General features: G+C 36.0%; 1 pseudogene; it reads right to left on the bottom strand.

Moving 5' to 3' along the window:
- Window positions 1-6,657: 6,657 nt before the first annotated feature.
- LOC149529462 (uncharacterized) lies at window positions 6,658-10,773 on the bottom strand (annotated as a pseudogene).
- Window positions 10,774-24,402: the final 13,629 nt, after the last annotated feature.

Genomic DNA, 24,402 nt, shown 5'->3' with positions numbered 1-24,402 from the left:
CTACTAGCCCTTCCCAAGAAAAAAAGTGCAATAATTATAAAAGCTTCCAAAGGACCTCCCCAACCAATTGGCATTCTAAATACCATTTATATCATTAAATAAAATTGGAAACATATATATTATGGATTTCACCATCTTTTTTCTCCCACCCCACCCCCTCACTCGTTCAAGAGACAATCATGATGCCAAGCCTCATCTTCTCTTAACAACGAATAATATATCAAGTTCCCTCTTTTCTTTTGGGAAAAAGATACCAAACCCTAACTAAATAGATATAAAAATAGATTTCTTCTAAACAAAAATGCAATCCTTAATTAATAAGTTCAATTCAAATGATGGATTATCAATGACACTTAATGGGTCATCATAAATCCATACACCTTTACACTTGGCAACTTGACTCCACACCCAAGAATGGTGGATTTTCACAAACTAAGATTCTTAGCGTGATAAGGGGTTCAAAATGATAGTAAAACCAAAGGATCAAGGCCAAACAACATACTAAAATATAGGTTTCTTGGCATTGTTCTGATATGCAACAATTAAGGCTACTAGCCCATCCCAAGGAAAAATGTGCAATAAGAATGAAACCTTCCAAAGGACCTCCCAAAACAATTATAATTCTAAATACCCTTTATTGAGCTTGTTAAATTCTCAAAATTACAAGTGCTGAAACAATTTTTAACCCTTCCAAAACTGGATTGTTCTATAGGCCTAATTCCTTCAATTAGGTCACCTTAAAGAAGGAAGTACACAAATCTAATGGAAAGGACCAAACCAAAGCATTAAGAAGTTAGATTAGGACAAGGGAAGCTAGATTCCTAAGTTTCACTTACTATTTCAAACCCCTATGCATGCAAATCACCAAGTTTCATAATGCAGCAGAGTTGTCACATGAAGATGCCAACTCATTTATGCATATTCCGTACAGCCACCATTTGTGCATATTTCGTACAACCACTATTTGTTCATATTTTTTCATTTGGAATTTTTAAAAAGCATTAGGGGGAAATTGAGTTAAAAATTGTCAAAAAGCAAAAAAGTTGCAAAAAGTGCAAGAAAGTTGTAAAATGCAAAAAGTTGCTAAGCAACAATATTTGCAATATTGGTTTTTAAACTAAAAAAGAAGCTGTACAATCTTCCAACCATTAAAATAATAGTTATAACCATTGGAAGAAATTTATTAAAGGTCTCCACAAGTGGATAAAGTCATTGTACGGATGGGTGAACAACATTTAGTGAATAAAACTCAGAATTTTTGCCTTTTTGTCTGTTTTTTCAATTTTGTATGGCCTGTACGGATTAGTAGTGGTAAAAGTTTCACATGGTTGGATAGAGGATTGAGTTAATGTTTTATTTCAATTTTTTTTAAGACTTTATCTTATTTAGAACAAAATTTATAGCAATTTTTGTGAAGGTTACTCGGATTTACCTTAAATCTAAGGGTTTCAGCAAGATGGCCTCCTAACTTGCAAATCCACTGTGGGATTTCAATGCTACTTTGTGGAATGAAAGTTAGGATAGGGATATTTGAGATGGAAAATTTTTGGGGTTGTAGGAGTAGGGCACCTATTTTTACCAACAAGCCCTAGATTGAACATAGTCTTATGTCTAGTCCAGTTTTGAAGGAAAAAGAAGGATTAGGCTCCCAAGTTGATTGATTTGACCTAGGTGAAGGGTGTAGAAGGATAAATTGAAGTTGTAAAAGAAATACAAGGGATTGAACCAAGTTTGTGAACCCATTTACTCATGTTTTCCTTGTAACCTAGCCTAATTTGGCGAATTAGGACTGCGAGACAAAGTGGGCATAAGTTGGTGTTGGAGCAGAGTCTATACTTGATCTTTTGGAATCTCTTAGGAGTGATTGAAGGGTGTTTAAAGGTGTAAAAATATTGGGTGGTCCTTTGTATGGTTTGGGATTTTGACTGGGTAACCTAGGATTTGTCCTAGTAGAAGTGTTGGTAACAGTTTTGCAAATTTAATTGTTGGGCATTGGGAAACTTCAAAGTTTGGAGTTTCTTTTTGAGTTGATTCTATAGAAACCATTTTCTGATAGAGAATTTGACTCTTAATAAACCAAGAAGAATTTTCTATATTAGGCCTATTGGTGATAGGCAGTCCCTAAGGGTACGATTGATCTAAGTTGTTTGAGTACCCTAGGTTTGAGGGTTGGGCTTGTAGAGTGGAGTCTACTTGTAGGGCAGATAGATTATTATACTCTAACATTAGGCTCCTTCCTCATTTCTTCCATTTGTGATGATGTAAAAAGAGAAAAAATGCATAAAATGTTGTCTTCTTGAATTTTTCTTTATATTTTTCCATAACATAAAGAAAATAAATTGAAGATTAGGATACCCATTTCGCTCCTCTATAACATATCAAAAGATGAGGTATCATTGTTTTGGGCCAAGTCTCTGTTGTTACACTATGGGCCACTTTTTAGGCATAAAAATGAGCAATATAGGTGATTTTCAAGGAAAAAAATATTTTTATGTTTCTTAGAAGGTTATAAAGGTCCGTAGGGTCATTAGGTTAAGTTTTATACGTCTAGGAGTTAAGATGTCAAAAATTGCAAAAAATTGCAAAAGTTGTCAAAACAAAATTACAAAATGGCTGACAACTTTGCAGGAGTTTGGGAATTGGTGAAGGGCTAAGCATTTGGAAATAGTTTATTTTACTATTTTTGGACCTTTTCCAATTTTTAGAATTGAAATCAAATGAAAAATGTAAAAAATGCACTTTTTGTGCAAAATTGCATTGTTGAAAGTTGTAAAAGTTGCTCAAATTTGCAACTTAGTGGAAAAAGAGTCGTGGGATCAAACTGTCTACTCTATTAGCTTTAGGTGGCCAGGTAAACCTTATCCTCAACCTCACCCCATCCCTTTCAATGCTCAAACATTGTCGAGGATGTCAAATCGAAATGTCCCTAAGGATCACTAACTGCCATAGGGCTGCGATCTTTGATGGGGCATATCTCGGAGCTCGTGCAAGGTATGGATGCAATTCTAGTTCCTATAGAATCATGTTGCAGAGAACTACAATAACATCTCTCTCTTTTTGGAGATCATACTCTATTTTGATTTTGCGACGCCATCTCGGGTGATGCTAAAACTTGTAGTGTTGGCTAGTACAAAGTTGCCAACTGCCAAATCTCTCTCACCTTTCATCGTGGGATCAAAATGTCTACTCTATTAGCTTTGAGTGGCCAAAAAAAACCATATCCCCAACCTCTTCTCATCCCATTTAGCACTCAAACATTCTCGGGCACGCCCAACCGAAACATCCCTAAGGGTCACTAAATGCCATAGGGCTACAATCTTTGATGAGGCATATCTCAGAGCTCATGTGAGCTATGGATGTGATTCTAGTTCCTATAGGATTGTGTTATTGAGACCTACAATAACCTCTCTCACTTTTTGGAGATCACACTCCATTTTGACTTTGTGATGCCATCTCAAGTGATGTTGAAACTTGTAGTTTTGGCCAGTACAAAGTTGCCAATTGCCAAATCTCTCACCTTTTGTCATGGATCAAACTGTCTACTCTGTTACCTCAAAGTGGTTGAGTAAACCCTATCCCCAACCTTGTCCCATCTTTTTCACCGCTCGAACATTCTCAAGCATGCCCAACCAAAATGTCCCTAAGGGTCACTAAATGCCATAGGGTTGTGATCTTTGATGGGGCACATCTTGAACTTCGTGCAAGGTATGGATGTGATTCTAGTTCTTATAGGACCATGTTGCGAAGACCTATAATAATCTCTCTCACTTTTTGGAGATCTTACTCTATTTTATTTTATGATGCCATCTCAGGTGATGTTGAAACTTGTAGTGTTGGCTAGTACAAAGTTGCCAATTGCCAAATCTCTCTCACCTTTCATCATGGGATCCAACTGTCTACTCTGTTAGCTCCGGGTGGACAGGCAAACCCTATCCCCAACCTCATCCTATCCCCTTCAGCACTTGAACATTCTCAGGCATGCTAAACCAGAACATCCCTAAGGGTCACTAAATGCCATAGGGCTATGATCTTTGATGGGGCATATCTTGGAGCTCGTGTGAGGTATGGATGCAATTCTAGTTCCTATAAGACTATGTTGTGGAGACCTACAATAACCTCTTTCTCTTTTTGGATATCACACTCTATTTTGATTTTGTGACACCATCTTGGGTGATGTTGAAACTTATAGTGTTGGCCAGTACAAAGTTGCCAACTACCAAATCTCTCTCACCTTTCATCGTGTAATCAAACTGTCTACTCTATTAGCTCCAGGTGGCTAGGTAAACCTATCCCCAACCTTATCCTATCTTGTTCAACACTCAAACATTCTCGAGCATGCCCAACTAGAACATCCTTAAGGATCACTAAATGCCATAGGATTGCGATCTTTGACAGGGCATATCTTAGAGCTCGTGTGAGGTATGGATGTGATTCTAGTTCCTAGAGGACCATCTTACAGAGATCTATAGTAACCTCTCTCACTTTTTGGAGATCTTACTCCATTTTTATTTTGTGACACCATCTCAAGTGATGCTGAAACTTGTAGTGTTGGCTAGTACAAAGTTACCAACTACCAAATCTCTCTCACCTTTCCTCCTGGAATCAAACTGTCTATTTTGTTAGCTCCGACTGGCTAGGTAAATACTAGCCCCAACCTCTTCCCATTCCATTGAGCATTCCAACGTTATGAAGTACTAAGTATCCCAAGTATCTACTAATATTATTAATTTGGGTGTCACTATATGATCATGAATGTTATGAAGTATTGAAGCATATAGTAACTTCTCCTATGTCTCTAGAAAATTTAGCATAGGTTTAGGGTCCCTTGGCTCCCAGGAATTTGTAGCAGCTATTCAGTACTATAAGATTAACTTCAATGAAGAGTTGAGTGTAAGGAGTTGAAGAAGCAAGTTTTCTTCTGTGTAAATGCCAAAATCACAAGGCTCGTTCCCTTGCATAATCCTTTTCCATAGTGACATTACCTCTAAACAATTATATGTGAGTGCCAATTATAATTGGTATTCTATGATGGCAAATCTAACATATGGAATTAATGAAACCTTGAGAATCCTATTAGGCTCTACATCATAACTAAACCTTGAGAATCCTATTCTAGCTCTACGTCATAACTAAACCTTGGAATTAATGTAATGTATCATTTTCAATTTCAATTTTTTAATATGTTTGTAGTAATAATTTATAAAAGACTTTCCACCCAACCATGGAACCCTATTGCCCCACTCCCCTAAGCTAGGAGATAACACAAGGCCCCACACCAAGTTCAAACATAAGCAAGGGGATAAAATAGCTCTTTTAACACTGATAAATTTTATTGCTGATCAATATTGTATCAAAAATTCAAACTGATCAGGTATTGAACTAAACTTGATAAACAAATGATAGAGAAGGAAAACTTTAAACATGAACAAGGTCATAAATCATATGACGATGAGATATTGGAACTGATAAACTTATGCTTAAATAGTGATGAAGTTTATTGTTAATCAATATTCTATCAAAGTTTTGAACTGATTAGGTATTGAATTTAATGTCATACATGAACATATCTAATTTAATGTCATACATGAACATATCTAATTTAATGTCATACACGAACATATCTAATTTAATGTCATACATGAATAGACATATAATATAAAATGATAACCAATAATGTCATGTACATTAACAAACACATAATATATTATGATAACCAATAATGGCATACATGAACAAGCATATAATATATTAACCAATAATTTCATAAGTCTAATAATGTCATGCATCAGATAAATGTCATACATCAAATATAAAATGTCATATATACATCAAATGTATATCGAATATGTCCACTGATGCCTATACATATACATGTCTATCAACTATATCTTCTACTTCCCATGAGGGGAAGGAAACAAATCTCTCGAGGTCTTTTGTCATCGTGTGGAGGGAAATGGTGGCAATGATGAGGTCCTCCTGACATGCTCGCTCGTCCTCTTGTTGAGGCTCTTCTCGAACTCGAGCTGATACAAATAAAGTAGATATGAATCAATAATTATTATACTTTGAAATAAAATATATGTACACACAAAATTAATTATTTTCTTACCACCATCAAATAGTTTCTCTGCAAGTCAACCTCAAAGGCTCATGGATGATTAGATGTAACGAGACCCTACAACAATTCAATCAATATAATCATTTATAAATAACATTAGAAATTTTGATATTAACTATTATAAACAACAACTAAAACCAAGAAAATTCTTTCATACCTCAGTCAATGGCTATGAACTAGCCATAGTTGCAGCCATTTCACGATCGACGGACTGTCGAAGATGAGGAGGAGTGTCCGATGTCATGAGCTGCATGTCTTCATCAGAGCAGGGGATTGTTGAAGAAACTCATCCAAACTGGAAGCACATCTATATATATATATATATATATTAAAAAATCATATATATTAGTAATAATCATAAGATTCTATCTTTTTGTTCAATAATGCAATGTGCAATCTACAATTAATAGATACTAGATCCAATGAAAATTTATCTTGCTAGAATTTCTTTTAAATTTTTAGCATTATAATATTTTAAATTATAATAAATATTTCAAAAATAAATAACTGTAAAGATTACCTCTTTGTTCAAAACATCTTGATTTTGTTTTTCTTTATACTGTCCAATTTTCCATCCATGGAAATAAAAACTTCAAGATCGTGTCAATCTTATTGAAGTATTTCCATCTCCAGTTCATTTTTATCAGGATCAATGACAATATCCCTCCAAAACCTACTCCATATGACAGCCCCACTGCTATTTTATACCATGAATATTTCTCTATTTTCTTTCCTTCACTAACTAAAATTAGAGGAGGGGGAGGAGAAAATTGTGGCTGAGAATAGTTTTCAGGTAAAGGCCATCCCCATAAATTTAGATTCTCTAAATAAGAGGATTTTTCAAATGTTTCAATATGCCCTTCTTGTGGTATCCTTCATGAAAGATTATTGCTTGACAAATTTAGGAAACCTAGAGAATCTAGAAATTCAAGTTTTGCAGGGATTCGTCCTGAAAAATGGTTTCTTGAAAGATCTAATGACTCTAATTGACTAAATCCTCCCAAACTATTTGGAATCATCCCACCAAAATTATTCTTGGAAAGATTTAGAAGCCTCAACCCCTTCAGTTTACCAAAATCAGAAGCAAATTCTCCCTCCACTTCATTGTTTGAGAGATCTATAGATGTGAGAGTAGAAAGGATATATATGTAGTGTTGATCATATCCTTTTAAAGTCATATCCAATCCATCACGATATATTACATCATCAACAATAGTGGACAACACATTACCATTTTGATTTTTCATTGACATTGCTTGCAATGAAGTAATTGCGTGGGGAATTGAACCTGAGATATGATTGGAAGAAAGCAACATTCTAAAGATATATCAAGTATATCTCACATTCTTACTTTCACACTTGTAAACATAATGACTAATTCAACTTTACAAAATTAAAACTCAAGATATATCAAGTAATTTTCACAGTCTTGCTTTCACACTAGTAAACAAAATGATTACAAAATTAAAACTTAATTTTATTTAACATTCTACTGCATCAAGACCCTTCCCAAAATCGTGTGCAGTAGAGTAGATTAGAAAATTAAATAAACTGCAACATACAAAGATTTATTATCAACTATAGTCTTTGACCTACGGGAAATAAATAATTTTCATAGGATATATGATGACAGGGGCCCAGAACATTCTATGTCTTCATCAGATTAGGGGATAGTTGAAGAAACTCATCCAAACTGAAAGCACATCCCTAGTAAAAAGATTAAAATATCATATATATTAGTAATAATCATAAGATTCTATCTTTTCGTTCAATAATGTAATATGCAATCTACAACTAATAGATACCAGATCCAATGGAAATTTATCTTGCTAGAATTGCTTTTTAAGTTTTAGCATTATAATATTTTAAATTATAATAAATATTTCAAAAATATAGAAATGTAAAGATTACCTCGCTGTTTGAAACATCTAGATTTTTTTTTCTTTATACTATCCATTTTTCCATCCATGCAAACAAAAATTTCAAGATTGTGTCAATCTTATTGAAATATTTCCATCTCCAGTTCATTTTTATCAAGATCAATGATAATATCCCTCCAAAACTTGCTCCATATGATAGTCCCACTGCTATCTTATACCATAAATATTTCATTATTTTATTTCCTTCACTAACTAAAATTAGAGGAGGAGAAAATTGTGGCCAAGAACAGTTTTGGGGTAAAGGGCATCCCCATAAATTTGGATTCTCCAAATAAGAGGATTCTCCAAATGTTCCAATATGCCCTTCTTGTGGTATCCTTCTGGAAAGATTATTGGCTGACAAATTTAGGAAAACTAAAGAATCTAGAAATCAAGTTCTGTAGGGATTCATCCTAAAAAATGGTTTCTTGAAAGATCTAATGACTCTAATTGACTCAATCCTCCCAAAATGTTTGGAATCATCCCACTAAAATTATTCCTAGAAAGGTTTAGAAGTCTCAACCCCTTCAATTTTCCAAAATAAGAAGCAAATTCTCCCTTCAATTCATTGTTTGAGAGATCTATCGATGTGAGAGTAGAAAGGATATATGTGTAGTGTTGATCATGTCCTTTTAAAGCCATATACAATCCATCACAATATAATACACGGCGAACAATAGTGGACAATACATGACCATTTTTATTTTCCATTGACATTGCTTGCAATGAAGTAATTGTGTGTGGAATTGAACCTGACATATGATTGGAAGAAAGCAACAAGATCTGGATATTTATTAGTTGGCCAAGCTCTACAAGAATGCTTCATGTAAAATTGTTCTCCTTCATCACCAAAACTCTTAGATTTGAAATATTTTTAAGCCATGTAGGAATTTCACCTGCAAAAAAGTTGCTGCCAATATCAAGAACTTGCAACGTTGAACAATTTTCTATTGAAGTGGGCAATGATCCTTTGAGGTTATTGCTATGAACAACCAATGAATATAATCCAGTTAGCTCACTGAATTCATGTGGTAAACTTCCCTCCAAACTATTATTTCCCAAATTTAGGATCAAAAGGGAAGAAATGCTGAACAAGATTAGAGGAATAAGTCTGGTGAAATTGTTGTTTGCAAGATTTAGCATCCAAAGATGAGATAATATGCCCAAGCTTGGAGGAATATTGACACTAAATAAATTGTCATTGAGAAACAATATTGTCATAATAGGAGACCATGTTGAAGGAATGTGCCCACTCAGTTCATTTCTAAACACATCAAGGGTTTCTAGTTGCATCCATACTGAGGTATTTGAGAATAATCCTCCTTCTAAATGATTACCCGAGAGATTTAGGGATTGCAATATAGAACACATTTCCCACAGCCAAGACATAATTTTTCCCACAAGACGAGTGTTTACTAGTTCTAATTTATCAAGTGAGAATTGTGTTGAAATCCATGGGGGAATTTCATCACGAATCGTACTTGACACTAATTGTAGCTCAGCTAGTTGAAAGGGTGAGATCTAGGACTTGCTCATATTTAACACACAATCATATAAATACAATGTCTTAAGCTTTGTAAGGTTGTGAAAGAAAGTTTCTAAAATTGACTAGTTTAGTGACATGCTTAGACACACTAAAGAAGATGGAAGGGATGAAGAAAATATGGTCTCATTGAAACGATTTCCAACGCCAAAGAAAGAATAGAGCAAGGACAATTGGGAAAATGTAGGAGGAATGCTTCTAGTAAGTTGATTGTCACTAAGGTCAAGGTAATTTAAAAAAGAATGATTGGATAAGCAGGAAGGTATGCTTCGACCGAGTTGGTTGCCATGAAGATCAAACCAAGTTAAATGAGGAAGACTGCCCAAACAAGGTATGGTTCCACTAAGATGGTTTTCATCAAGGTCAATACCAATCAAAGAAGATAGATTGTACAGATTGGATGGTATGGTTCCACTAAGTTGGTTGTCACTAAGGTCAATAGCAATCAAAGAAGATAGATTGTATAGATTGGACGGTATGGTCCCACTAAGCTAGTTGTCACTAAGGCCAATAGCAATCAAAGAAGATAGATTGTACATATTGGATGGTATGGTTCCACTAAGCTGGTTGACACTAAGGTCAATAGCAACCAAAGAAGATAGATTGTACAGATTGGATGGTATGGTTCCACTAAGTTGGTTGTCACTAAGGTCAATAGCAATCAAAGAAGAAAGATTGCCTAGGCAGGCAGGTATGCTTCCATTGAACATATTGCCATCAAGATCAAGGTATGTAAGTCAAGTAAAAAAACAAAGAAAAGATGGAATGATCCCACTCAATTCATTACCATACAAATCTAAAGATTCCATATGAGAGAGGTTTACCAAATAGGGAGAAAGAATTTTGGTACCTGTAAGTGCTTCTACACTCAACAATTTGAGAAATTGAAGTTGGCATAAGCTCTCAGATATAACACCGTGGAAGAAGCTTTGCTGGTCATATAGTTGTACAGAAACAACATGGTTAGTGTGATTGTCATAGGATATGCCCTCCCACATGCAACAGTCAATTCCATTTACCCATGAAGTTAGTGAGCCGAGTGAGTGACTGAAGCCCGCTTTGAAGCGAAGAAGAGCATCAGATTCATGAGAAGGGCATCGATGCGAAGGAGAAAGAGGGAGGCATGGGTAGGGGAAGAAGAAAAGAATAAGAGAAATGAAAACTAGGCAAAACTTCTGCGAAGAGATGATCATTGCGGATGGAAGAGAAAATTGCAGATAATGTTTGGGGATTGAAGACTCACCAAAATATTGTTGGAATATTAATTGTAGTTGGTTGTTTCTCCCTAGAGCCAAATGCCCACCTACCATCCTTCACGACCTACACAACAATCATAAACATGAATGCTGTAGGTGAGTTTTTTCAAATTCAGAAATGAGGAGGAAAACATTTTGCAAATATAAAAAAAGGAATGTTTACATTCATTTAGACTAGTTAGAAGAAGAGCAGATCAAAAGTTGCAGAGAAGGAAGAAGAGAGAAGTGATCAGCAGATCCAGACGTCAGAGTGTAGAGAAAAGGAAGTTCATTTCGTGCCTGCAGTTGCACATGTTTCTTCTCTGATCATTATGTAAGTTGAATGTTTTATTGTTTCATTTGTCATGTTGAAGCAGTGATTGCTCTAGGCATTACTGTATGTAGCCATTAGAGTTGCAAGTTTAAAGTTTCTAAGTATTGAAGTTGTTCAAGTTTTACTAGTTTAGGGTTTTCTAGTTGAAGCCGAATGCTCCCAGATTTTGTAATAGTTTGAATCTAAGTTGAATAGTAAGCAAGTAGGCATACGTGATTCCATTACTTCTTGTTCATTGCATTTGTGAAATTTGTTGTTGAGTATTTCAAGCTTTCAATCTCTGGTTTTAATGGTGAAAATATTCATGTCATAAGCCTACACTCGGTATTGTCTTTGGTAGAAATCATTCTCTGTATTGGCTACTGAGTTCACTCGGTGCCTTCTTCTACTGAGTTCCACTATCCTGTGGCTATCGAGTTTCTTCACTACCGAGCTCACTCGGTATCCTTTGGCTACCGAGTTGTTTTCTCTTCATTTATCGAGCTCACTCGGTATTCTTTGGCTACCGAGTTGTTCATTTACCGAGCTCACTCGGCATCCTTTGGCTACCGAGTTGCTTGCTCTTCTTTTACCAAGCTCACTCGATAACCTCTCCTGCCACTCGATTTTCTTAAGTTGCCGAGAAAATTTTGGCACTCGGTAATAGTATTTGCCGAGCAGATTTTTTAGGTTTAAGGTTGTGAGTTTTTTATTTTGTTTTAATATTTCTAACATGGTATCAAAACTTTGAGGCCCCACATCCAAAGTGAGTTAGGGCATTTATTTTCTGGGATATTTATCATGGCAGGAGATGCAGGAAAGATATGGCAGCAACCACCATCATTTAATGGACAAAATTATGGTACATGGGAAAAGAAAATGAAAATCATTATGGTTGCAAATGATTTATGGGATTTTGTGGTTAATGGATTCAATGATGTGATTGATCCAACTTAGTATGTTGCCCTCACAAATGCACATAAGACTCATTTGAAAGAGTCAAGGAGGAAGGATGCTAAGGCATTAAGTCTTATTGAGGCAGCAATGATAGAGGCAGTTTTTCCAAAAATTGGAGCAGAAAATTATGCAACGGAAGCTTGGGATATCCTTGAGATGAACTTCAAGAGGACTGATAAAGTCCATACAGTAAAGCTACAAAATATAAGGAGGGAGTTTGAGAACCTTCAGATGAAGGAAAATGAATCAATTGCAGACTTCAGTTCAAGGACCTCCAATGTGATTAACCAACTGAAGTCAAATGGAGAAGACTATCAAGAGCAGAGGATAGTGAAAAAGATATTGAGGAGTTTGCCTCATAAATATGACAATTTGGTCATGACCATAAAAGAGGCAAAAGACCTCACTTTTTTGACAATGGATGAGTTGATGGGTACTCTTCAAACTCATGAGCATAGGATCAACAGATCTACTTCTTCATCTTCCCAAGAACAAGCATTCAAGGCTCAGTAAAATCCAAGAGGAGGGGGAAGAGAAAGAAATGGCTCAGGTAGGAACTCTAGAGGCAGAGGCCGAGGTAATGGAGGACAAAGAAATGCTGCAGCAGAAAGCTCGGGAAGAGCAGATGGAGCAAGTAGCTCACAAAATACTTCAAAAGGAGGTAAGAAAAACTACAACTCAAACAAGAGTAATGTAGAATGCTACTACTATCATAAATATGGGCATTATGCAAGTGAGTGCTGGAAGAAGCAAAATGATCAGTCAAGACAAGAAAATGTGGCTGATGTTGACATGGGAAGTGGAAACAATGCCACTGCCTTCATCATGTGTAATTTTGGTGAAGAAGGAAGCCCTGAGGTTTGGTACCTCGAAAGTGGATGTAGCAACCACATGAGTGGTAATGAAACCTTTTTTTCATTCATTGACAAGAGTTTCAAATCTGAGATTAAAATGGGAAACAATGGAACCCTACCAGTAGTGGGCAAAGGATCTATTATGGTCCGCACCAAGAAATGTGAGAAGAAGGAAATATAAAATGTGTATTTTGCCCCTGGTATGAAGCACAATTTGATGAGCATTGGTTAACTCATTCAAAATGGATACAAAGTGCTAATGGAGAATGACAGGTGTATCATTCAAGAAAAAGATGGGAGCAAGAACTTACTTGCAACAGTTCAAATGACAAAGAAAAAAATGTTTCCCTTAAGGAATGAGACATGTTTCTCATCTCAAGTTGGTGTTGCACCTCCCACACAATCAGCTCTAAGGAGTGTGATTGAAGACCCCTCATGGCTATGGCACCTTAGGTATGGTCATCTTGGCTATCTTGGTTTAAATTTTTTGTTAAATAAAATAATGGTAGAAGGTTTTCCATGAATAGGAAATTCATGTGACAAGTGTGAGGCTTGTATTTTGGGTAAGCAACACAGGCTTTCCTTTAATTTTGAAAATTCTAGGAGGGCTAGATATTCATTAGAGTTAGTGCATACTGACCTAATTGGTCCTATGCAAGTTACTTCCATTGGGGGGAGTACTTATTTCATGACATTCATTGATGATTTCAGTCGTAGGACATGGGTGTATTTCTTAAAGAATAAATCTGAAGCATTTGAAAATTTTGTAGAATTTAAAGCCCAGGCCAAAAGATAATGTGGACACTATATTAAAGTCCAAAGATCAGATAGAGGAGGGGAGTATACATCCAATTCTTTTGTAATTTTTTGTAGGAAACTTGGCATAAAGAAAGAGCTCATAGCCAGCTATACACCATAGCAGAATGGAGTGGCTGAAAGAAAGAACAAGACCATTGTTGAAATGGTAAGGAGCATGATGAAAGAGGTCTCCCAACTGAATTTCAGGGAGAGGTTGTGGCAACAACAGTTTACCTAATTAATAGGTGTCGTACAAAGGCTGTCCGTGATAGGATTTCAATGGAAGCATGGTCACGAAGAAGATGGACAGTTGAACACCTAAGGGTGTTTGGATGTGTTGCACATGCACATGTGCCTAAAGAGAAAAGGTAGAAATTTGATGACAAAGGTGTGAAATGCATTTTCACAAGGTACAACTCAGAATCAAAGGCATACAGATTGTATGACCCATTGAACAACAAGATGACTCTTTCAAGAGATGTGGAATTTCTTGAAAATAAATCTTGGTATGGTTCAATTGATGATTCATCGAGCACTTCAAGTAAAGTGCCAATTATGAGTGAAGAAGATGCTAATGAAAAACAAGAAGAAGGAGCAGATAGAAGAAGAGGCAAGCAACCTCAGTCATTACCTAGCTCCTCTAGACATGACCAAGTGTCAGTGCCAAGTAGCAGAAGTGAAGATTCTGATCCCACACTCTCTTCCCTATTACCAAGAAAGACCAAGAGTCTTAGGGAGATATACCAAGATGAAAGGTATGAAGATTATGATGAGAGTGCTAATTTTGCATTATTTTCTCATAGTGATCCAATATATTTTGAAGAAGCTATTAAGGAGAAGAAATGGTGTAAGGCCATGGATGAGGAGATAGATGCTATAGAAAGGAATGAGACATGGGAGCTAATTGAATTGCCTCGCAAGAAGCAAGTGATTGGAGTGAAATGGGTCTACAAGACCAAATGCAATGTTGAAGGCAAGATTGATAGGCATAAGGCAAGGCTGGTAGTCAAGGGCTACAAACAGTAGTATGGTAGAGATTATGATGAGACATATGCCCTGGTTGCAAGAATGGAAATCGTGTTTGTTGTCATAGCAATTGTAGCTCAGCACAAGTGGAAGGTATACCAAATGGATGTGAAGTTTGCCTTCCTAAATGGTGTATTAAAAAAGAAGTGTATGTGGAGCAGCCACCTAGTTATGAAGTAGCAGGTGAAGAGAATAAAGTATATAGATTGAAGAGAGCTCTTTATGGGCTCAAGCAAGCTCCAACAACATGGTACAATAGGATTGACTCATATTTGATGAGCAATGGCTTTAGCAAAAGCAATGGTGAGCCCACTCTCTACATCAAGATAGCAAATGGAAATGTTTTGATTGTTGTCTTGTCTGTAGATGATTTGATTTTTACTGGTAATGACAAGGATCTAATTGGTGAGTTCAAAGAGACCATGAAAAATGAGTTTGAAATGACAAACCTAGGTCTCTTGAAGTACTTTCTAGGCATAGAAGTAAAACAAATGCATGATGGCATCTTCATCTCTCAAGAAAAATATGCAAGGCAGATCTTGGAGAGATTCAAAATGCAGAATAGTAAGGCAGCCCCCACACGAACAGCATTAGGTCTGAAATTGAGCAAGGAAGACTCTAGCAAGAAAGTGGATCCAACACTATACAAAAGTATGGTTGGAAGTTTAATGTATTTGATTGCAACTCGGCTAGACCTAATGCATGCAGTAAGTTTAATTTTCAGATTTATGGAAACACCAAAGGATTTCCATTGACAAGCAGGAAAGAGGATCCTAAGGTATGAGAAAGGTACCAAGGGATTTGGAATTTTGTATACTACAAATGATGATTTCAAGTTGGTGGGTTATACTGATAGTGATTGGGTTGGAAGCTTAGATGATAGGAAGAGCGCTTCTGGATATATGTTTCATATGGGATCGGGTGCAATTTCATGGGCATCCAAGAAGCAACCTATTGTTGCTCAATCTACAATAGAGGTTGAATATATAGCAGCAGTATGTCAAGAAATTTGGCTAAGGAGGATCTTGATAAATTTAAATGAAAGGAAAGAGGATGGAACCAAAATTTATTGTGACAACATCTCATCTATTGCATTGTCCAAGAATCTAGTCTTCCATGGGAGAAGCAAGCATATTGAAATCAGATATCACTTCATCAGAGAATTGGTGGAGAATGGGGATATCAAGATGGAATTTTGTAAGTCTGAGCAACAGCTAGCAGACATTTTTACCAAGCCATTAGGCATTGGAACTTTTGTACACCTAAGAGAGTGTCTTGGTGTAGTTGATTTGGATCAGCAGTGATCCTTGTTTGTTTGGCTTGGGATAAAGGGGGAGTGTTGGAATATTAATTGCAGTTGGTCATTTCTCCCTAGAGCCAAACACCCACCTACCATCCCTAATGACTTGTACAACAGTCATAAACATGAATGCGGTAGGTGAGTTTTTTCAAATTCAGAAATGAGAGGGAAAACATTTTGCAAATGTAACAAAAGAAATGTTTACATTCGTTTAAACTAGTTAGAAGAAGAGCAGATCAGAAGTTGTAGAGAAGGAAGAAGGGAGAAGTGATCAGCAGATCTAGACATCAATGTAGAGAAAAGGAAGTTCATTTCATGCCTGTAGTTGCACGTGTTTCTTCTTTGATCATTCTGTAAGTTGAATGTTTCATTGTTTCATTCATCCTGTTGAAGTAGTGATTGCTCCAAGCATTACTGTATGTAGCCATTAGAGTTTCAAGTTTAAAGTTTCTAAGTATTGAAGTTGTTCAAGTTTTACCAGTTTAGGTTTTTCTAGTTGAAGCCGAATGCTCCCAAATTTTGTAATAGTTTGAATCTAAGTTGAATAGTAAGCAAGTAGGCATACATTATTCCATTGCTTCTTGTTCATTGCATTTGTGAAATTTATTGTTGAGTATTTCAAGCTTTGGGTCTTTGGTTTTAATGGTGAAAATATTCATGTCATAAGCTTGCACTTGGTATTGTCTTTGGTAGAAATCATTCTTTGCAGTGGCTACTGAGTTCACTTAGTGCCTTCTTCTACCGAGTTCCACTATTTTGTGGCTACCGAGTTTCTTAACTACCGAGCTCACTCGGTATCCTTTGGCTACCAAGTTGTTTCCTCTTCATTTACCGAGCTCACTCAGTATCCTTTGGCTACCGAGTTGTTTTCTCTTCATTTACCGATCTCACTCGGTATCCTTTGGCTACCGAGTTGTTCATTTATCGAGCTCACTCGGCATCCTTTGGCTACCGAGTTGCTTGCTCTTCTTTTACTGAGCTCACTTAGTAACCTCTCCTACCACTCGATTTTCTTAAGTTGCCAAGCAAATTTTGGCACTCGGTAATAGTATTTGCTGAGCAGATTTTTTAGGTTTAGGGTTGTGAGTTTTTTATTTTGTTTTAATATTTCTCACAAATATCTCCTCCTTGTCAATTGATGATCTTAAGAGACTTTCTAATGAAGGGTCATAAGGAATGATACTTTATGAAGGTTTGCAAATGAGATTGTAAGTAGAATGTGTCCTTGTACTTCACCTTTGTGATCATCACCTAGATGCAATGAGTGCTAAGTGTTCCTTTCATTCTCATGAGTGATGAGTTCTTGGAAACCACTACTCATGACACATAGGTCAATAAGTTTAATTGAAAAACTACAGAGTTAAATCCTAATAGCAATATTGCCCCTTTTTCTTTTGTTCCAACCTATACACAAAATGAATCCATAGTATATAATTCACTACAATATTAGTAGGACATGCTCTCTTGAAATTTAGCATAGTTTTTTAGTACATTAATATCTACAATGGTAAAAATTCCATATGCATATGCTATAAAGGTGAATCAAGTATAAGAGTGTAGAGGACTTGAAAAACTTATTAAACTAAGCTATGTAAGTCTGTAAGGCCTATAGAAGAAATTTCACATTTGAATATATTTTGAGATGTGGTAGAAGGGCTAGCTTCCATAAACTAGTGTAATGATTAAATGTTGGATAAAAATGACAAACTTCACATATTAAGTAGAATCCAATAAATGCCAATCTATGTTTTGAGAACTAAGCTTAGAGGAGGTCATGTAAACATGCATGTATAATCATCTAGGTTCCAAATACATTTCTATATTTATATCTAGTCATACTTTACTGGCCTGAAATTAACATAAATATCACATTTATTGTGCTCAAAATCGTTACAATAGTTTTATAATTACTTCCGAGCACTAACTTACTAATTCGATACGCATAAAGCTTCGATAGATTTCAATGCTAAATTAACACAAAAAAACAAACCCCAAGCATAATAAATGAAATCATAATCATAGCACTCGTGTTCTTTTACCAAGTTCACAAATTCAAATTCCGTATACAGTTTCTTGATACTTTTAACTGTCATACATTACATCAATATAAAATTTTACCAGTTCATTTTAACATTTATTCTTCAAGTACATTGAAATCTTTGACTAAGATAAATAAAATACACGATTTGATTGCAGATAAAGAATCTCCAGTAATTCCTTTGTTGTCAGAAAAAAATTATACAAAATTCACAACAATCACATGAGACTCGCACTTCCAAGCAGTCGTGAGAATGACAAAAGAAGCATCACATGAAATTGGAAAGGAAGACTGGGAGACAATAGGCCAGCATTGACAGCGGAACATTCTTTGTCTTCTAAACCATTCATGCACGGCCAGACTGTTTTCTTAACCACTTAATTCACAACTTCCGTCCATCTTATGTCGAACAAGTCAGAAATGCCTCTTTCCAATGGTGGAATCCAAAACTCCAGTCAAATGAGGAAACTGCCTTCTTTTTGCGTGTGCTGCGGGATTTAGTTTACGCCATTCATGCATGACAAGACTTTTCCTATGTTATCATTACACACCATTTTGCAATCAATCAAAACTAATCACCGACCGTTTTTACCGCTAAAATCAACAAGATCATTTATTTTTACTGCTTATTATCTGATGTCAAATGTGTTGGTTTAGTGGCTATATTTATGATGAGATTCCTCTCCACCATAAAGCATAAGAAAGGGGTAGCTAACAAGGTAGTTGTTGCATCAAGTGGGAGGAATTTGGCTATACAAGAAATCACTTTGGAAAGTATAGGTATCTTTGTCCTCAAAGATATGTATCCTAATGATGAAGACTTCAAAGAAATTTACAAAGTTTTTTTGGAACTAGGAGATAGATATCACACTGATTTTTGCAAAGTACATGATTCAAGAAGGACTGTATTTTAAATGGAGTAAACTGTGTATTCCTGATTGCTCCATGAGGGAGAACATCATAAAATAGAAGCATTGTGGATGTCTATCAGGCCACTTTGGTCTTGACAAGACACTTGAATTAGTAAGGAGATTTTATTTTTGGCCTAAGATATAGATTGAGATAAGGAGATTTGTAGAGTGTTGTCTAGTTTGTCAAAAAGCCAAAGGCACAAGTTCAAATGTTGGCTTGTATACACCATTTCTTATTCCTAGTAAACCTTAGGACTCCATCAGCTTGGATTTTGTATTGGGTCTCCCAAAGTCAAAGGTAGGATATGACAATGTTTTTGTGGTTGTAGACAAGTTCTCCAAGATGGCACACTTCTTGCCTTATAAGATTACACATGATGCCTCAAGCATTAAAGGGATATTATTCAAGGAAATTGTAAGACTCCATGGCTTACCTAATACATGAGCATCTTGCATTAGAAATTAAAATTTTTAATTTAAAAATAAAAAACTGGAGGAGAGAGAAAGTGACAAAAAATAGAGGAAAATAAATAAAGAATAAAAAATAGAAAAGAGGAATTTCTATTTTCAAGGTGCATAGGTAGCGTAAATAGAAAAATAAATTAAAATGGTTGTCATTCCATTTATCAAGGTGTGTAGGTGGAATTCTAGAAGTTTGTGGACATTTCTTTAAGTCATGCATTTAATATTTGTTGGGCTACATGGTGGTGCTTAATTGTATTTGGGTGGGAATTAAATATTTATTGAAGGTAGTTACATTTACCTTTTATCCCACATTGGTTGTGTTTGTAACATCTTGGGTGATAAGTGCCTATTTAAGCAAGGCATATGAGCACTTGTAATTGAGCTTCAAGGTGTGATCTCTTCTTCATAGAAGGTCGGAGAGAAGGAGGAAGTAGAGGATCAAGTGTTCCTGAGTCTGTGGAAAAAGCACTTAATGTGAGACAATTTACAATAGGATTGTGGTGGAGTTGTGAGTGTGTGGACAGAGCACCGAATGTGAGGCAGTTTACATTTGGATCTTGGATAACGTTGGAGAAGAGCTAGTGGTTGTGATTTAGATACAAGGAGGTTGCTTGGTGGCTTGCGAGCACAAGTTGAGATCTTGGAGGTTTCTATGATCTTGAGGGATCTTGGAAAACTATTATTGTAATTGCTATAGTATTTGGTTGTAAATAGGAAGGCCTTACAGTTTGGCACATTGCATGTAAAAAGTTATTTTATAAGTAAAGAGTTGTGATTTGGTATCAGATCTTGCATTGTTATTGTGTTTCTAATGTGTGGTTAATTGCTGGGGGCTAGGACATCTCCTTTGATGATTCTATTGAAAAAAATTGGATGAGAGAGAAAGTGACAAAAATTAGAGGAAAAATATTTTAAATATAAAAAATAGAAAAGAGAAATTTCTATTTTCAAGGCGCATAGGCGGCGTAAATAGAAAATTAAATTAAAATGGTTGTCGTTCCATTTATCGAGTTATGTAGGTGGAATTCTAGAAATTTGTGGACATTTCCATAAATCATGCATTTAGTATATGTTGGGCCACATGGTGGTGCTTAATTGTATTTGGGTGGGAATTAAATATTTGTTGAAGGTAGTTGCATTTACCTTTTATCTCACATTGATTGTGTTTGTAACATCTTGGGTGATAAGTGACTATTTAAGCAAGGCATATGAGCATTTGTAATCAAGCTTCAAGGTGTGATCTCTTCTTAGTAGAAGCTTGGAGAGAAGGAGGAAGTAGAGGATCGAGTTTTTCTGAGTCTATAGATAGAGCGCTGAATGTGAGGCAGTTTACAATAAGATTGTGGTGGAGTTGCAAGTTTGTGAGAAGAGCTAGTAGTTGGGGCTTGGAAAACAAGGAGATTGCTTGGTGGGCTTGCAAGCACAAGTTGAGATCTTGAAGGTTTCTATCAAAGTCTAGATTTGGACTAGCTAGAGTTGGGATTGGATATTGAGGGATCTTGTAAAATTGTTATTTTAATTGCTATCATGTTTGGCCGTAATTGGGAAGGCCTTATAGCCTTACACATTGCATGTAACAATTATTTTATGAATAAAGAGTTGTGATTTGGTATTAGATATTGCATTGTTATTGTATTTTCGTTGCGTGGTTATTTGCTAGGGGCTAGGACATCTCCTTTGGGGATTCTCCTATCTTGCACTATGTCAAGCGGTATCAGAGCAAAGGTTGCTCCTAAGTGTGTAGACTGAGCATCGAAGTTGAGGCAGTTTGCACTAGGACTTTAGGGGGACATGTAAGTGGATCTATGGTTATGAAGATGGAAGGTTGATCTTGTTAGAGAAAATTGATCTGTTGGTGATTTTTGGCAGAAGGTTTGTGAAGATCTTGGAAGATGGCTCTAAGAGGATTGGACCCTGAAATGATTATGAATGTCTGTGATGTAATGGAGATGAGGATTAATGAGACAATAGCTCAAGTGGATGTTATTGTGCATGCTTCTTTTTTCTAAAAGAGTTGAGAAATAGAAGAAGGAAGTTTTATGCCATTGGAGTTGGAGTCTACCGATCCAAAAGAGAGTTTTCTAGCCAATTAGAAGACTTGTTCAAGAGAGAAGATGACATGGCAAGGTTGAGGTGGAAGAGTTTAGTTTTGTTGGTCAATTTATGGAGCCTGATATAGAACTTGATGAGCAACTGGATCTTGTTGCTAAGGATATTCCCAACCTTGTTGATGTTGGGATGGAGATTGGTTTTCATGATCAGTTGGTTGAGTCTAACATGAAGATTGTAGAGCACTCGATCGTGGATGAACTGGTTGCTATTGGTGGTGACTTGTATGTATGAGAGGATCTTGTTGTGAGCAATGTGATGGTTGGTGTTGAGATTTTGGCATATGTTGATGAGGAGTTATATATTGGTGTTGATATGGAGTTTGTTGTTGTCTGTGTGGACTCACTAGTTGCTGATATGGATGAGGATTTTTTGATGAAGCATTATGTTTAGTTTGTTCCTTGGAGTGAGTATGTTGATCAAATGGTTGAGATTTTGGTGTTTGACAGAGTGATGCAGATGTGGATGATTTGCATGTTGGTTTTCTTGCCCCTGATGGAGTGGAAACCTTTGGTGAAGATGGAAATGGATGCAGATTTTTCTTTTGGTGTCATAGTGTGGGACACACTTTTCTATCTACTTGGGGAGTCTAATGTAGGAGAATATTGTATTAGAAATTAATTTTATTTTTTTAAAATAGAGGAGAGATAAAGTGACAAAAATTAGAGGAAAAATAATAAAAAATTAGAAAAAATAGAAAGGAGTAATTTCTATTTTCAAGGTGCATAGGTGGCATATATAGAAAAATAAAATAAAATGGTTGTCATTCCATTTATTGAGGTGTGTAGGTGAAATTCTAGAAGTTTGTGGACATTTCCTTAAATCATGCATTAAATATTTGTTGGGCCACATGATGGTGCTTAATTGTATTTGGGTGGGATTTAAATATTTGTTGAAGGTAGTTGCATTTACCTTTTATCCCACATTGGTTGTGTTTGTAACATCTTGGGTGAGAAGTGCCTATTTAAACAAGGCACATGAGCATTTGTAATCAAGCTTCAAGGTGTGATCTCTTCTTAGTAGAAGCTTGGAGAGAAGGAGGTAGCAGAGGAGCAAGTTTTTATGAGTCCATGGACATAGCACTAAATGTGAGGTAGTTTATAGCAAGGTCAAGGTGGAGTTGCAAGTTTGTGAGAAGAGCTAATAACTATAGCTTAGAAAACAAGGAGATTGCTTGGTGGGCTTGCAAGAACAAGTTGAGATCTTGGAGGTTTCTACCAGAGTGTGTATTTGAGCTGGCTATAGTTGGTATTGGATCTTGAGGGATCTTGCAGAACTATTATTGTAATTGCTATTGTATTTGGTTGTAACTGGGAAGGCCTTACAACCTGACACATTATATGTAACAATTATTTTAAATAAAGAGTTGTGATTTGGTATTAGATATTACATTGTTATTGTGTTTCTATTGTGTGGTTATTTTCTAGGAGCTAAGATACCTCCTTTGAGGATTCTCCTACCTTGCACTATGTCATTACCACTCACAATTGTTTCAAATAGAGACCCAAAGTCTTTGGGACATTTTTGGGGTACATTATGGAAAAGACTTGGCACAAACTTAGCTACATCATCTACTTATTGAATTCAATCAAATGGATAGATGAAGTCATCAATATGTCTTTGGGAAACTTACTAGGATGTCTAACAAAGGAGTATGGAGTGGCATAGGATTCAATCCTTCCACAAGTAGAGTTCTCTTATAATGATTCTGTCAATAGAAGTTTAGGACTCAATCCTTTCCAAATTGCCTATGGATCACACCCTAGGGGTGTCTTGGAGCTAATAAATGTTCAAAATTTTGGCCAGAGGAGTGCTCAAGCTGATTATTTTGAAGAAGATCTGAAGACATTCACCAGCAAGTCAAGAATAAATTACAAAAAACCTCCGAGAAGTATAAACAAGCAACAGATGTTAAAAGGAAAGATGTCCAATTCAAGGTTGGAGACATGGTTGTGGTTCACCCAAAGAAGGAAATATTACCCAAGGAAAAGTACACCAATCTAATGATGAAAAATACTGGCCCCTTCAAAATCTTAAAGAAATGTGGCAACAATGCATAAAGAATTGAATTACCTTCAAACATTGGTTTATCTCCCATCTTCAATATAGATGACCTATATGCATATAAATGTCACATAACTGATATCTCCATTGTAGGTACTGAAGATCTACCATAAGACAAGGAGCTACAAAACCTCCCTCAATTGAATTCATTCTAGACAAGAGGATAGACAAACAAACCAGGAGGTCTACTTACTATGAATACCTAGTAAAATGGAAACACTATTTATTAGAGGATGCTACTTGGTTGACACTTAAAAACATTAAGAAGACAGGTTTCAATTTAGAAGAACTCTCAACTAAAGGGACTTAAGAGTATGGTGCATTGCACCCATGATTGTCACTAATTTTCTACCACTAATTTTCTTGCTTTTTGTTTGTAATAATTGGATAGATATTGGAAGATCATCCTATTTTGGTTTTGGATCCATTTGTTTGGTCAATGATCTCTTAGGAAATCTTGTAATCCTAGAGATGCCTTAGTCCAGTAGGATCATCTCTTTAGCTTTAAGTTGCTTGAGGTGTTTTTTCTTGTCTAAATAAGTAATTAGGTTGGGAATTCATTTAATCCTTGTCATTTTGATCATGTTTTGATAGTTGGATAGGTTAGAATCCATTCAAAAGTCCAAAAGTTGCAAAATGTTGCAAAAACATGTAAAAAGTCGCTTGAAAGTTCCAAGATGGTAACCCAAGAGTCATAGGAGGTTTTGGATTGATTTGAATTCATATTTGAAGTTTTTTAAGTTGTTACTTTG

This window comes from Cupressus sempervirens, chromosome 11 (assembly GCF_028749045.1).
Source record: "Cupressus sempervirens isolate cs-2001-9-10 chromosome 11, ASM2874904v1, whole genome shotgun sequence".
Lineage (NCBI taxonomy): Eukaryota > Viridiplantae > Streptophyta > Pinopsida > Cupressales > Cupressaceae > Cupressus > Cupressus sempervirens.
This window is presented reverse-complemented; position numbering and strand designations above follow the sequence as displayed.